Consider the following 13,460-nt stretch of genomic DNA (forward strand, 5'->3'; position numbering starts at 1 on the left):
GTTTAGGCAGTCATGCAGCATTTGCACATTCTGTGTCTGTGGAAACATTACAGAGACTTATTCCTTGTTGATTCTAGAATGTACGCCAAAAAAGTAGCAAAGTTCAAGACAACCTTTCTTTGCCATGGCTTTAATACTGGAATATTTCATAATCACTCTTTCTTTTTGTGACAACTAGATGCTTTTCACTTTCATGCATTGGAAAGGAAATGGCAACCCACTCTGGTATTCTTGCCTGGAGAATCCCAGGGACAGGGGAGCCCGGTGGGCTGCCGTCTATGGGGTTGCACAGAGTCGGACACGACTGAAGCAACTTAGCAGCAGATGCATTTGTTACCACTGATAAGGGTAAATATAAAATACGAAAATAGGTGTTGAAAAAATTATAACCGGCAAAACATGACCCTCAAATCGTGTGGAACTTCTTAACCTGTAGACTATTCAAAATAGTCTACAGGTTAGACAACATGAAAATCCCCATTCTCCAAGAACCTACTATCTGGATGAGGGCAGATAAGAGACAACATGTTTTACTGAAGCTTGTGTCGCCTGTGTGTTCTGAAGTCACAGCAGCTAACTTTGGCAGAAATTCCAATGCAGCACAGGTGACTTCTGGTTAGGAGTCAGGGAAAAGTTCATGAGTGGAGAGGTTTCTCCTGTACCAGGCTTTTTATTTATAATAGTTCCTGCATTTTCTTCATTTTACCTTCTGCACAAGCCTCCCTTGGAAAAGCTCTAACAACCGGTGCTTCTAATAGATATTCTATTACCTTATCTGGAGGCTCCTCTATGACCATGTGAATACCAAGAAAAAAAAAAAAAAAAGACCATGTTTTGCTCATCTTTGTGTCCAATCCTGAGCCTGGCATGCCAACATGCAATGGATACTTACATTGTTTATTTAAATCTTTAACAATATGTGCTGTTCTGAATAATTTTTGTTTATACGAGATTTATCTCTGTCAGTGCTACCTGTTCTTCAATATTATTAAGGCAATGGCTGAGCCTAACAGCACTTAAAACTTCATTCTTTGTATATTGTATTTGAAAATAGAGCTCTCACTGAGCATTTCTGTGATAAAAAAAAAAATGACTATTTTTCTTTACTGGATTTAATAAGTTAGTATAATCAAAACCCATTAAAACCAGCTTTCCGTAAATTCAAAGAAGGTACTCTTTGACAACTGTTTTCATACGATAGGCTGAAGTGTCTTTTAACCTTCACTGGCTGTAAGCAGAAACATAATTAGTAGGCACTTGCTATTTTAATGATGAAATGAAAAGTATTTCATTTATGGTATAGTTATTATCCCTCCGTTGTCTTTATGGCACAAGTCATCATGCAGGAATATTGTGAAGTGAAGAAAGTGAAGTCACTCAGTCATGTCCAACTCTTTGAGACCCCATGGACTGTAGCCCACCAGGATCCTCCATCCATGGGATTTTCCAGGCAAGGATACTGGAGTGGGTTGCCATTTCCTTCTCCAGGAGATCTTCCCGACCCAGGGATTGAACCTGGGTCTCCTGCATAGTAGGCAGACACTTTACCGTCTGAGCCACCAGGGAAATCAGGGATATTGTAGCATAGACTAAATATGAGAACAGGTATGAAGAACTAGAATCCAAATTACCCAGTTTGGGTTTCGTTTGCCGCATAGTCAGTTTAAATATTAGTTTCTGATGGCTGCTGTAACAAAATAACTGCAACCAATGGCTTATAACACCTCAGATTTATTATCTTATAGTTCTCAAGACCACAAGTCCAAGATGATAGGGAGAGCTGATTTTCTCATGGAGACTCCAGGGAAGAATTCATTTCTGTGCCGTTTCTAGCATCTATAGGATTGACCAAAAGGCTCCTTCAGGTTTTTCCATATGGTGTAACAGAAAAATCCAAATGAACTTCTGGCCACCCCAGAGATGCTGCCTTTGTTTCTTGGCTCCTGGTCCCACAGCTCCCCTCCCTCTTCTGCTTCAGTGTCACTGCTGGCCTGACTCTTGGCTTCCTCGTCTCTGCTACAAGGACCCTTGTGATTACTCTAGACGTCCTGGATAGGCACAGCATAATCTTCCTGTCTGAAAACACAAAGTTAAAACACCATCTGCAGGGTCTCTGTTGTTACGTAAGGAAACCTACCACCAGGTTTCATGAAGTAGATTGTGAACTTTTTTGAAGTGTCACTATTAATTTAGAAAAGATTTCTCCCAAATGAAAGCAATTTAAATACCTCTTCTATTAACCCTTGGTCTATGAGGCCTTCTCAGGGTGGGGAAACCAGGGGTAAAGGAGATAGGTGGTACTGGTCTCATTTGCATCTGGAAAATCCATAGCTATTGAGATTGTTCCTTTTCATTTGGAATAGAAGGATAAAGTATACTCTAATTAGACCTTTGTATAGTTATCTTTGCTCTCACATGTTAAACTCCTTTTGGAACAAATACCCAGATTACTTTAGAAAGTTTTTGTAAAGTCAGACTGAAAATAGTGATTGTCAGGTCTTGATTTTGCTTTTCTCCTGCAGCTGCCAGAAGTTGTCATGAACACATATGTTTCTTAAAACTGATTTGACTTGAAAGAGAATACATAATGTAAAACTTATAGCAGTAACTCTTGAAAACCCAAAATTTCTATTTTTCTTGAAATTATTTTTTGCTTGGTCAATATCAGTAAATTTCTTAATTATTAATATTTATGTTCAACATATGATTTAATAAACTTTTATATACTTATATTCAAGCTGTTTGAGGATGTGAGTTTCTCTTTCCTTTATGCGCATCCTTTTTTAGTTGATTATTTTCATTAAGATTGGAAATCATGTCTTTTTAATACTGTAGTATAAAGTCTTCCTCTTAAAAGGATATTTTTCTGACACTTAAACTCTATGTTTTGAATCCCAACTCAGGGATTGAACCCAGGTCTCCCGCATTGCAGGCAGATTCTTTACCAGCTGAGCCACAAAAGAAGCCCAAGAATACTGGCGTCGGTGGCCTAGGGGATCTTCCTGACACAGGAATCCAACCAGGGTTTCCTGCATTGCAGGTGGATTCTTTACTGAGTTATCAGGGAAACCCTTGAATCAAAGAAGGAAGCTTAAAATCATAAATACCCTGTTCAGTGTGCTGAGTCATGTCCGACTTTGTGACTCTCTGGCTTGTAGCCTACCAAGCTCCTCTGTCTGTGGAATTCTCCAGGCAATTATTGTCCAGGCAAGAATAATGGAGTGGGTTTCCATGCTCTCCTCCAGGAAATATTCCTAACCCATGGATTGAACCTGTGTCTCTTACGTCTCCTGCATTGGTGGACAGATTCTTTATCACAAGTACCACCTGGGAAGCTCAGTAACTACCCTGTGTGTTTGTTAGTCATGTCTGACTCTTTGCAACCTCATGGACTGTAGTTCACCAGGCTCCTCTGTCCATGGAATTCTCCAGGCAAGAATACTGGAGTGGGTTGCCATTTCTTTCTCCAGGGGATTTTCCTGACCCAGGGATCAAACCTGGGTCTCCCACATTGCAGGCAGATTCTTTACCATCTGAGCCACCAGGGAAGCCTGATAAATACCCTACTTGTCTTTAACTTCAGGATATAAATAGAAAGTATCGTACTGTTTATTTGGTTTATAGATAACTTGAACAGTTTTATAATAGTTCAAAATGTTATAGCTTCATTTTATAATCATTTACCTTCCTGATAATCAAGCTACTTTCTAGAGTGTTTTATGATCTACAGTAAAAACTTTTGGGGGACAAATTCCCTACATGTTTTCAAACTAAGATTTAGTTAACATTACAAATGTTGAAAATACATGTTCCATTTAATGACCAGTGTCATTAAATATTCAACATTTCTCTCAAAGCTTGAAAGTGTCAAATACACTTTGGGGAATGTTTATGTGATGTGATTATTTTGTGCTAGAAATACAGAAATGGCATTATCAAAGAAAAGTGAGTTTTGAGAAATACCTTGCATTTACCTTAATCAAAATGTGAGATGCTTTCCAATTGATCCTTGTAAATGGTTTCTATGACATTAGCCATGATGGTCATTAATTTATAGCCCAGTGTATATTTGGATCCTTTCTGTTTTTCAGAACTAAAGAAATGGTGTTGGCTAGTTTTCTGCTTTATGAGCCTCTGCAAGAACAAATGTGCTCATAAAATGCACATTAAAAGTTCTTCAATTATGTTCCTACTTCCTTTAGCACCCCAGCCTCTTAATAAGTTTTTTTCAGGTGTTTCTGCTCCATATTCATTTAATTTCTTCAACTTTTCTCATAAGCTTTCATCATGATTTAAATGAAATCCTGTTACAAATTACAGCAGAATTGTAACCAAGTTCATTCACTGAGTCCTTATAGGAGCTTATTTCACTATATGGGAAGAAAAATAATTTGCATGTAATATCTTCACTTTTTTCAGTTTTAAGAAAACCATTGAAATTTCATACACACATTTATATACAGGTATATTTAACAAATACACACAAATATTTTAATCACAAAGGAAGATTCCCAAGATTATCCAGTCCAACCCTCTTTTTATATATTGCTCAAGCTAGGTAGTCACGTAGCTGAAGTGAGATGAGAGCAGGTACAGCACTAGGATTCTGATCTCTTTACTCCAGGTTAAGTCCATCATCTGGTCAATTATCCTGCCTTCTTGACAACATGTACAGTGAGCAATATAAAGCCTGACTGCACAGGATACACCTGGGCTGGGGGCCCCATTGACTCTTTCTGGTACAGACCTTGACACCCCATCAAGTTCCTGCTGCAGCTGTCATCATGACCTGTCACTTGCCTGACACTTTGATAGCATATGCCTCACACAGTATGAGTCCAGGCAGAATGTGATTTTAATTATATGTGTGCGTGTGTGTATCGTCTTCTTTATCATTGCTAGATGACGCACAAGTGATGGATACAATAATGAATATGTATCAAATTGATTATGGCCATAGTCCCTTGTGTTTGTTCATGTCTTCATGCTTGTTTATTTCTTTTTAAATGTCTGATCATTTCATCATTTGGATTTGGGTTATTGAGCTTGTCTTCTCCCAGTGTTGGAATTTTTTCACCAGTGTCTTTTTACCTTTTGCCTTCTTGAAGGATTTTGTTCTTTAATATATTTTGGCTTTTTTTTCCCCTTGCTTTGTTTTATAGTCATCTTTTTTGAGTTTCTTGCTTTATGTTACATATATGAATTTAAAGCTATAGTTTCAATATTTACTTTTTGAGCAGAATTTTTTTTATTTTTATTAAGTAATAAGTGTTCATTGATTCATGAGTGCTGCAACTGGAACTAATAAAATAGCTCAAGTTTGGTATATTGTAATATTTGAAATCAACCAGAGATGGGGTTTAAATGTCATCTGTCACATGGTTACCACTATATGATGTTGAAAAAATGACTTAGATTCTTGTAATTTAAATTTTCTTCTCTGTACAATGGAAATAATAGCAGGTAACTTAAAAGGAATATTGTGGAAATTACTGAGACATTCCTTGATAAGACTCTGGAATGCATAATATCCTTACTGGAGAGTGGCTAATTTTCATTCACTAGTTTGAAAATATGATTTATTAAACAAAATGGGAGATGATCTGAAAAGTCAGATACTGGTTAATAAGCTTAAAGGCCCAGGCCAAGTGAAAATTTCTTTAAAAAATGATGTAAGCCCCTCTTCCCAAAATTTCCAAAATAATTTTCTTTCCCAGAAACCTTCAATCTTTTCTCAAGGGGAAGAACAGCCGTTTGGACTTGGCCTCATCCATTTAATTAGCATATATCTTACTGGGTCTCAGGTTCTTCTCCATAGATTCTGAAGAGATGCTAAATGTTTATTTGTGAAATTTGTGAGATCTTCAAAAAAATAACAACCATTATTCTAAGGCTTTCTGGTTCTCATATCCTGATTGTAAAATATTGAAAACATTATCACTTGTATATGTTGTTTATTTACTTGTGAATTTGTTTAGGACTCACCTTGCCCCTAATATAAGTTGCATGAGGACAGAGGTATTGCAGATTTTATCAACCACACTGCCTCCAGTGGCTAGGAAGATGCATAGCACACTATAGACGCTTCGTTAGTATATACCGGATGAGTGGGTGGATGGATGCACTTCAAACATTAGATATTCAGTTACAGAGATTTTAAAGACTAGTTTTCAGGCATTAATCTTTCTTCAATAATTTAAGTAAAACAAGATTTTCCAAACCCAAAATAATTCTTGAGATTTTGTTTTCAACACATTGTTAGTCATGAGTTTATATATCTTCAATAAAATATGAAGTTTGTTAAATATAAGCAGAGAACTTAGCCCAGTTACTAACTACTGAATAAATATTAAATATTAGTCATCAGTTAGTTTACTAAGAAACTCAAAATCATCAGATCTTGAAATAATTTTTTTCAGTTTTTTGGTAGTCTACAAAAACGAGGAAAAATTTTTTTTTTTTTATCATTAACAAGGTAAATAGCTAAGAACTGTCTCAAATTTCATGTGTGTCTAATATTTGACTCCCTGGAGAGCTTTGCTTTTAAGATGTGGCAGAAGATATTTCAGCTTGGTTATTAAGGATGATTAGGGTTCCTTCTTGTTTTGCAAAATACAGCATTATTAGATAATTTTTATAACCATAGCCATCAATAATGATGAGTTTGTATGGATCCAGAGTGAGTTAATTTAAATGACAGTAGAATTGCACTTATCGTCTTGCTATAAATGAGTTACAAATATTCATTCTGAGCTTGAACATGTTACCTTTTAAACTGTCCATTGTACAACACAACAGAAATTAAACTGAAATAATTAATACTTTAAAAAATGTTAAAACGAGTTACTGCCATCTGTTTTCATCAGGGATGTTAATGTACATGAAATGCATCTTATTATAAAGTAGGAACAGCTGGCAATAGAGTGGTAATTTCTTTGACTGTAACTTTTTAAATAAAGATTACCTGGACACAATGATTTATTGCAATTATAGCTAGAGTGGTAATTACACAACTGATAAATGTGTTGGAAATAATGGCCTGTAAACAAATTTCCAATTTTATTTGTAGTTATTTTACAGTTTTTATGTATATAATTCAGTTGATCACTTTAAATAAAATTTAAATGGATTAACCTGAAATATATATTTAAAAGAAGAATTCTTCACTCACTCTGAAATCTTTAGAGGAATGATTGTAACTTTAAGCTATAAATAATACTGCATGTTTCAGATAGTTTCAGTGATGTTTGAAGTAAAAACTCAATTTTTAAATTCACCCAAGGTATCTTTTTGAAACTTACATTTTTGCAATGCCTCGTGAATGGATCATTATGGAAAAATTTGAGAGTGCCATTAAAAATGTGTCCTCTACATTAAAATGAAATAAAATTTCCTACCAACACATTAGATGGTGTTATTTTGCAGTTTAATATTAACTACGTTAGAGTATAAGATGCTTCAATGACCTTGTTAAAAATAACGAAAATGTGAACATTATTTTTAAATGAAAATGTTATTTAATCATTTTAAAAGCTACATCTTTGGACATAGTTATAATCATTTTCATTGAGAAAGCGATTTATTGTTCCTTTTATGTCATTCTCATTAACTTGTATAAGGCACGCTTATATTACTTAAGTAAAATATAACAAGATTCTTCCCCTTTCACAAATGTAATTTACAGAAGAGCAGAAGATAAGCCAGTCCTCAGTATTACCCTGAAATGAATCATCATTGATAACTGCGCTTCTTCCTCTCTGCTTAGCTTTTTATCTTTTCTCTTCATAATGTACTTGTGGATGATGAGTAATTTGAAATGGATTCCATTCTAACAATTATACAAACTGCTCCACTCCTATTTCCTGACAAGCTAGATTTAGACTGGAAGGAGTGCAAGAATAGCACAGAATAAGAACTCCTTCTCAAGCAGAGTGTGAATGTTAGGAAAGAACCTGTTTGCTGATGTTGGCTGGATAGTAATTTGGGGAGACGGGGAAAGAATAAAGGCCTGGCAGTAAGTGGTGTTGCATGTCATTCATGTAGGGCAGAGCCCTCATTCACATGCAGACGCTGGGAAGCAAAGTAAAATGTCTGTGGAGCAGAGCAGAGTAGCACACAAACAGTAACTTATCATCTCATTAATGCTGTTAATATTTTAATTACTCTTGGTAATGTTTATCATAACTCTCCAAACTACCTTTCTTCTACTGCCGAAGAAGTTTGCCAGTTGACTTTGGCAATGAAGACACTGAGCTGGAGGCGTCACAGAGTGGCGATTGGAGATTCAGATAGGGCTGCATCAGATTCACCTCTCTTGCTGCTTTGTTTGTGTAATTTCATCTGTGTGTTCACTAAGGGTTTATTGACAGACACTGTTCTAGGTGACTTGGATGCAAATATAGTGAAAGAATCTTGTCTATTCGAGTCCAACGTGTACAACACTCATTGCAACCATCCAGTAAGGGCTTTAGTAGTCAACATGTACGTGACAGTAAGGAAACTCAGCAGGGAGTGCTTTATTGCCTGGAGAGATCAGTCAAATCCATTTGGACTCCTTTGGGCTTGCAGTAGATGTTCAGCCTTTGCATGAAGGGAGAAGATGTTCCTAGCTGAGTAAGCATTTATGGGTAAAGACAGGATGAGAGAGAGTATGGCTTGTTCAGGAACTCGAGTGACTGGAGAGTAAGTGACAAAGGAAATGTATTTACTTTTCTATTTCCCTGCTTTTAAATATTTATTTTTTTATCTCTTTTATTATTTACCACCTATGCTGCTGCTGCTGCTGCTAAGTCGCTTCAGTCGTGTCCGACTCTGTGTGACCCCATAGACGGCAGCCCACCAGGCTCCCCCATCCCTGGGATTCTCCAGGCAAGAACACTGGAGTGGGTTACCATTGCCTTCTCCAGTGCAGGAAAGTGAAAAGTGAAAGTGAAGTCGCTTAGTCGTGTCCGACTCCTAGCGACCCCATGGACTGCAGCCCACCAGGCTCCTCCGTCCATGGGATTTTCCAGGCAAGAGTACTGGAGTAGGGTGACCACCTATGCAGTTGATCTGTAACTAGCCCTGTAAGTGATTTGGGTATCGTTCATGCATTGTGTGCTGGGAAAGCTGGATCCTTTGACACTGAATGGTAGTACTACCTCAAGGATTTTAAGTTGTCTATGATAGTATTCTACCATTGAAAAAATAGAATGGTTACTTCCTGTCAGGGATATTAATTATATAATAAAAAAGATGGAAATATTGGGAAAACGTTTATGATTAAAATTTTTAAGAGTGATCTTTGCATTCTGCTTTTATAAGTAACCTTCAGCAATTTATTTATAGATTTCCTTGTCACAGAGTTCATTGGGGTAAGCACTAATTTCTAAAGGTACAGTTTATTTAATCATGGCAAATTTACAAATGATAATCCTGTCAGCAGTTCAGAGGGAAAAAATAGATATCGTAAGACAAGGCAATTGTGTAATCCTCAGGCTTCCCCAGAAAAATACTGCCATGATGCTGTGGTAGCAGAGAACTTAATTTCTAACAGCTTTGATCTTGTATTTGTTACTGCATGTACAGTAGCAGTGTGATTGTTTGGAGTCATTACGGGCCTGATTTTCTATTGATTTTCCACCCGTATTGGGTATATGTTGAAAAATCTAAGGCTACTTTGATGTTGCTGGAGAGCCACATGCAAATGGCATGTTTCTTGCATTGATCACAATGCGGAATTGACTCTTACCATCTTAAAAAAAATACTCAAAATATTCAATCAGAGAAATAAGATGTATTGTTTATGCAGAAGGTTGTACAGAGAGCTTCAGTGTTTCTAGGATGAAGGTATGCTTCCAAAAGAGATATCACATACATAAATATTGATATTTAATACTCAAAAGGTTGCCTGTGCTCTCTAGTAGAAACAGATTGTAGTGATGCTTCGTGTGTTTGTCTTGTCCTTAAATGGAAAGTGTAGACTGGAAAGTTTCTGATGGAAGAAGTGAGAGATCTGGAGGTTTAGATACTGGACTTAAGAGCAGAAGTTTAGAAACTACAGCCTATAGGCCAAGTGTGGTCACTTCTTATTTCTCTATGGCTTGCAATTTTTTTTTTTTTTTTTTTACATTCAGTTCAGTTCAGTCGCTCAGTCATGTCCGACTCTACGCAACCCCATGAATCTCAGCACGCCAGGCCTCCCTGTCCATCACCATCTCCTGGAGTTCATTCAGACTCACATCCATCTAGTCAGTGATGCCATTCAGCCATCTCATCCTCTGTCATCCCCTTTTCCTCCTGCCCCCAATCCCTCCCAGCATCAGGATCTTTTCCAATGAGTCAATACTTCACATGAGGTGGCCAAAGTTTTGGAGTTTCAGCTTCAGCAATAGTCCTTCCAATGAACACCCAGGATTGATCTCCTTTAGGATGGACTGGTTGGATCTTCTTGCAATCCAAGGGACTCTCAATTTTGAAAGGCTAAAAAAATAGTTTGTTACCAGTGCAAATGATTTAAAATTGCCAATTGACATTTCAGTGACCATAGCTAAAATTGTATTGAAACAGCTTCACTTCATTTATTCACATGTGGTCTGTGGCTGCCTTTGTTTGAAAAGCAGAGATAAGTAGTTGTGACAGACAGTCAAGGCTGAAAATTCTCAAATATTTATTATATGGTTTTTGACAGAAAGTTTGCCAACCTCTGGGCTTCCCTGATGGCTCAAACAGCAAAGAGTCTTCTTACAAACCCGGGTTCAATGCCTGGGTTCAGAAGATCCCCTGGAGAAGGGAATGACTACCCACTCCAGTATTCGTGCCTGGAGAATTCAGTGAACAGAGGACCCTGGTGGGCTACAATCCAAGGGATCTCAGGGTTGGAAAAGACTGAGTGACTAACCCTTTCACACTTGGCAACTTCTGATTTAAGAATCAAGACACTGGAATTCCCTACCAATCCAATGGTTAAGAGTCTGTGCTCTTATTGCTGAGGGTGTGTGTTCAATCCCTAAACATGGGGAATTAAGATCTGGCAATCCAGGTGGTCAATATTATATATATATATATATATATATATATATATATATATAAACACACACTATATATCATATATATAATATGATGTGATATATATATATATAATGTAGAATATCTTGTAGTTAAAAAAAAAGAACTACACACAATGATACTCAAGAGTATCAAGAGAGCTCAGAACACCAAGTTATTTGTGTAAGTTCCTTTAGGTTTCAGTTAAATTGCAGAAAACCGTATCTGAAAGCAAAGATAGAAGATTTTCTTTCACTTCTCTTGTTAAAAACTGAATATGTATGTTTTTTGAGCCTGAGAGTCCGTAGTTGATAGAAACAGGCAGGTACATGCAAATGGGTGAGCCCAGCATATGGATTTTTCAGTGACTGGGTTGTTGGGATTCAGCACAAGGAGAAGTCATCTACAGTGAGCAGATGGCCAGCATCAGCAGCAGTAAGAAGAGATGGGTACAGCTGCAGGCATCACCTCTCCCCCACTGTTACTATACAGAAAGTCAAGTAGCATGTACTTCAGAAATCAGAGTTGCAATTCACAACTCTGTAGTAGGTGTTATATCCTTTATAGACAGATAAAAAAATAAAATAGGTTAAGCTCTAAATAACAGAACTAAATCTTAGGATAATAGATCCACTTTAACTCCAACTGAATTGCAATATACTTGTCATACTGGGAGGGAAAAAAAAAAATGTTCTCAACACTGAACACAAAACTGAGAGAAAAAGCCCCAAAGAAAACCACTGGACAGTGTATAATTTCAGGGTCTGCTAACTAAACTCAAATAGCTGAATGAGTCAGTGAAAGTCGCTCAGTTGTGTCTGATTCTTTATGACCCCATGGACTATACAGTCCATGGAGTTCTCCAGGCCAGAATACTGGAGTGGGTAGGCTTTCCCTTCTCCAGGGGATCTTCCCAACCTAGGATTGAACCCAGGTCTCCAGGCAGGCAGATTCTTTATCAGTTGAGCCACAGGGGAAGCCGCAAATAGCTGAGAGTAATGTAAATATGTAAGAATGTTAGTCTCATAGAATCTACTTACTGTATTCAGAATATTCAGTTATATTTAGGTAAGGTGATTGGGGGAAAAAAACACACATCATAATAGATATAAATAGAGCCTTTGTTTTCTCAGAGAACCAAATTATATTTTTCCTAAGGTTTTATTCTATGCAAAATATAAATAGAAAATTTACTCTTTCATAGGAAATTTATAGATTCTCAGTCTTTGAAAAATTTTCTAGGGAAGGTATTTATTGGTTCCATTTTACTTTTAACATAAGCCCCATCCTTCCCTCAATGAGCACAGGGAATTGATACAAAAGATCCTCCCAGTTTACTTACAACAGTTTGCCCTGGAAAATGGCACCCCACTTTTAAAAAAAACACTCTTTTCTTCTTCACTTTTCCCATTCAGGATCTACTTAAATACCATTTTCTGATGGCTGGGTATCCAGTGTTCAGTCGTGTCCAACTCTTTGCAACCCCATGAATCACAGCACGCCAGGCCTCCCTGTCCATCACCAACTCCCGGAGTTCACTTGGACTCACGTCCATCGAGTCGGTGATGCCATCCAGCCATCTCATCCTCTGTCGTCCCCTTCTCCTCCTGCCCCCAATCCCTCCCAGCATCAGAATCTTTTCCAATGAGTCAACTCTTCGCATGAGGTGGCCAAAGTCCTGGAGTTTCAGCTTTAGCATCATTCCTTCCAAAGAAATCCCAGGGCTGATCTCCTTCAATATGGACTGGTTGGATCTCCTTGCAGTCCAAGGGACTCTCAAGAGTCTTCTCCAACACCACAGTTCAAAAGCATCAATTCTTCAGTGCTCAGCTTTCTTCACAGCCCAACCCTCACATCCATACATGACCACTGGAAAAAACCGTAGCCTTGACTAGACGGACATTTGTTGGCAAAGTAATGTCTCTGCTTTTCAATATGCTATCTAGGTTGGTCATAACTTTTCTTCCAAGGAGTAAGCATCTTTTAATTTCATGGCTGCAATCACTATCTGTAGTAATTTTGGAGCCCAGAAAAATAAAGTGTGACAGTTTGTGTTTTTTTGGAATGTACTCTCCCTCCTTTCTCATCCATGCTCTTCTAAGCTCAAGTACATCGTGTGTTTATGCCTCTCTTCACTGTCACTGCTGAGGAAGATCATTCAGTGGGACTTGCCCTGCTTTCTTCTCCAGACCTGAGACTCTGTCACCTTCCTGTTGGTAACCTGGGCTCTCAAGACAGCTGCGTTAGCATTGCTTAGGGTTGCCTGCATTTCCAAGAATGGTCAGCAATATAAAGAAAGCAAATGTGAAAATGTTAAGGAGGTTCCACTTTGGCTAAGTGTCCTTTAAATAAGTGGTGCCCTATCATTATCAAATTAAATACCAAGTGAGAGTTTTACATGGCATATTTTGAGCATTTCTCTGTTGTTTCATCTT

At 37.5% G+C, this 13,460-nt stretch overlaps 1 protein-coding gene and 1 non-coding gene across 2 annotated transcripts in view; one reads left to right on the plus strand and one right to left on the minus strand.

Moving 5' to 3' along the window:
- TENM3 (teneurin transmembrane protein 3) overlaps positions 1–13,460 on the plus strand; it is a 2,452,009-nt gene that overhangs the window by 105,944 nt on the left and 2,332,605 nt on the right. The gene's annotated exons all lie outside the window — the stretch shown is intronic.
- On the minus strand, positions 1,495–1,566 carry TRNAS-ACU (transfer RNA serine (anticodon ACU)). The gene has a single exon. It is a non-coding gene; the product is annotated as a tRNA-Ser (tRNA).

Source organism: Bos grunniens, chromosome 27 (assembly GCF_055505025.1).
Source record: "Bos grunniens cultivar Pamir isolate PY7600 chromosome 27, Bosgru_T2T1.0, whole genome shotgun sequence".
Taxonomy (NCBI): Eukaryota; Metazoa; Chordata; class Mammalia; order Artiodactyla; family Bovidae; genus Bos; species Bos grunniens.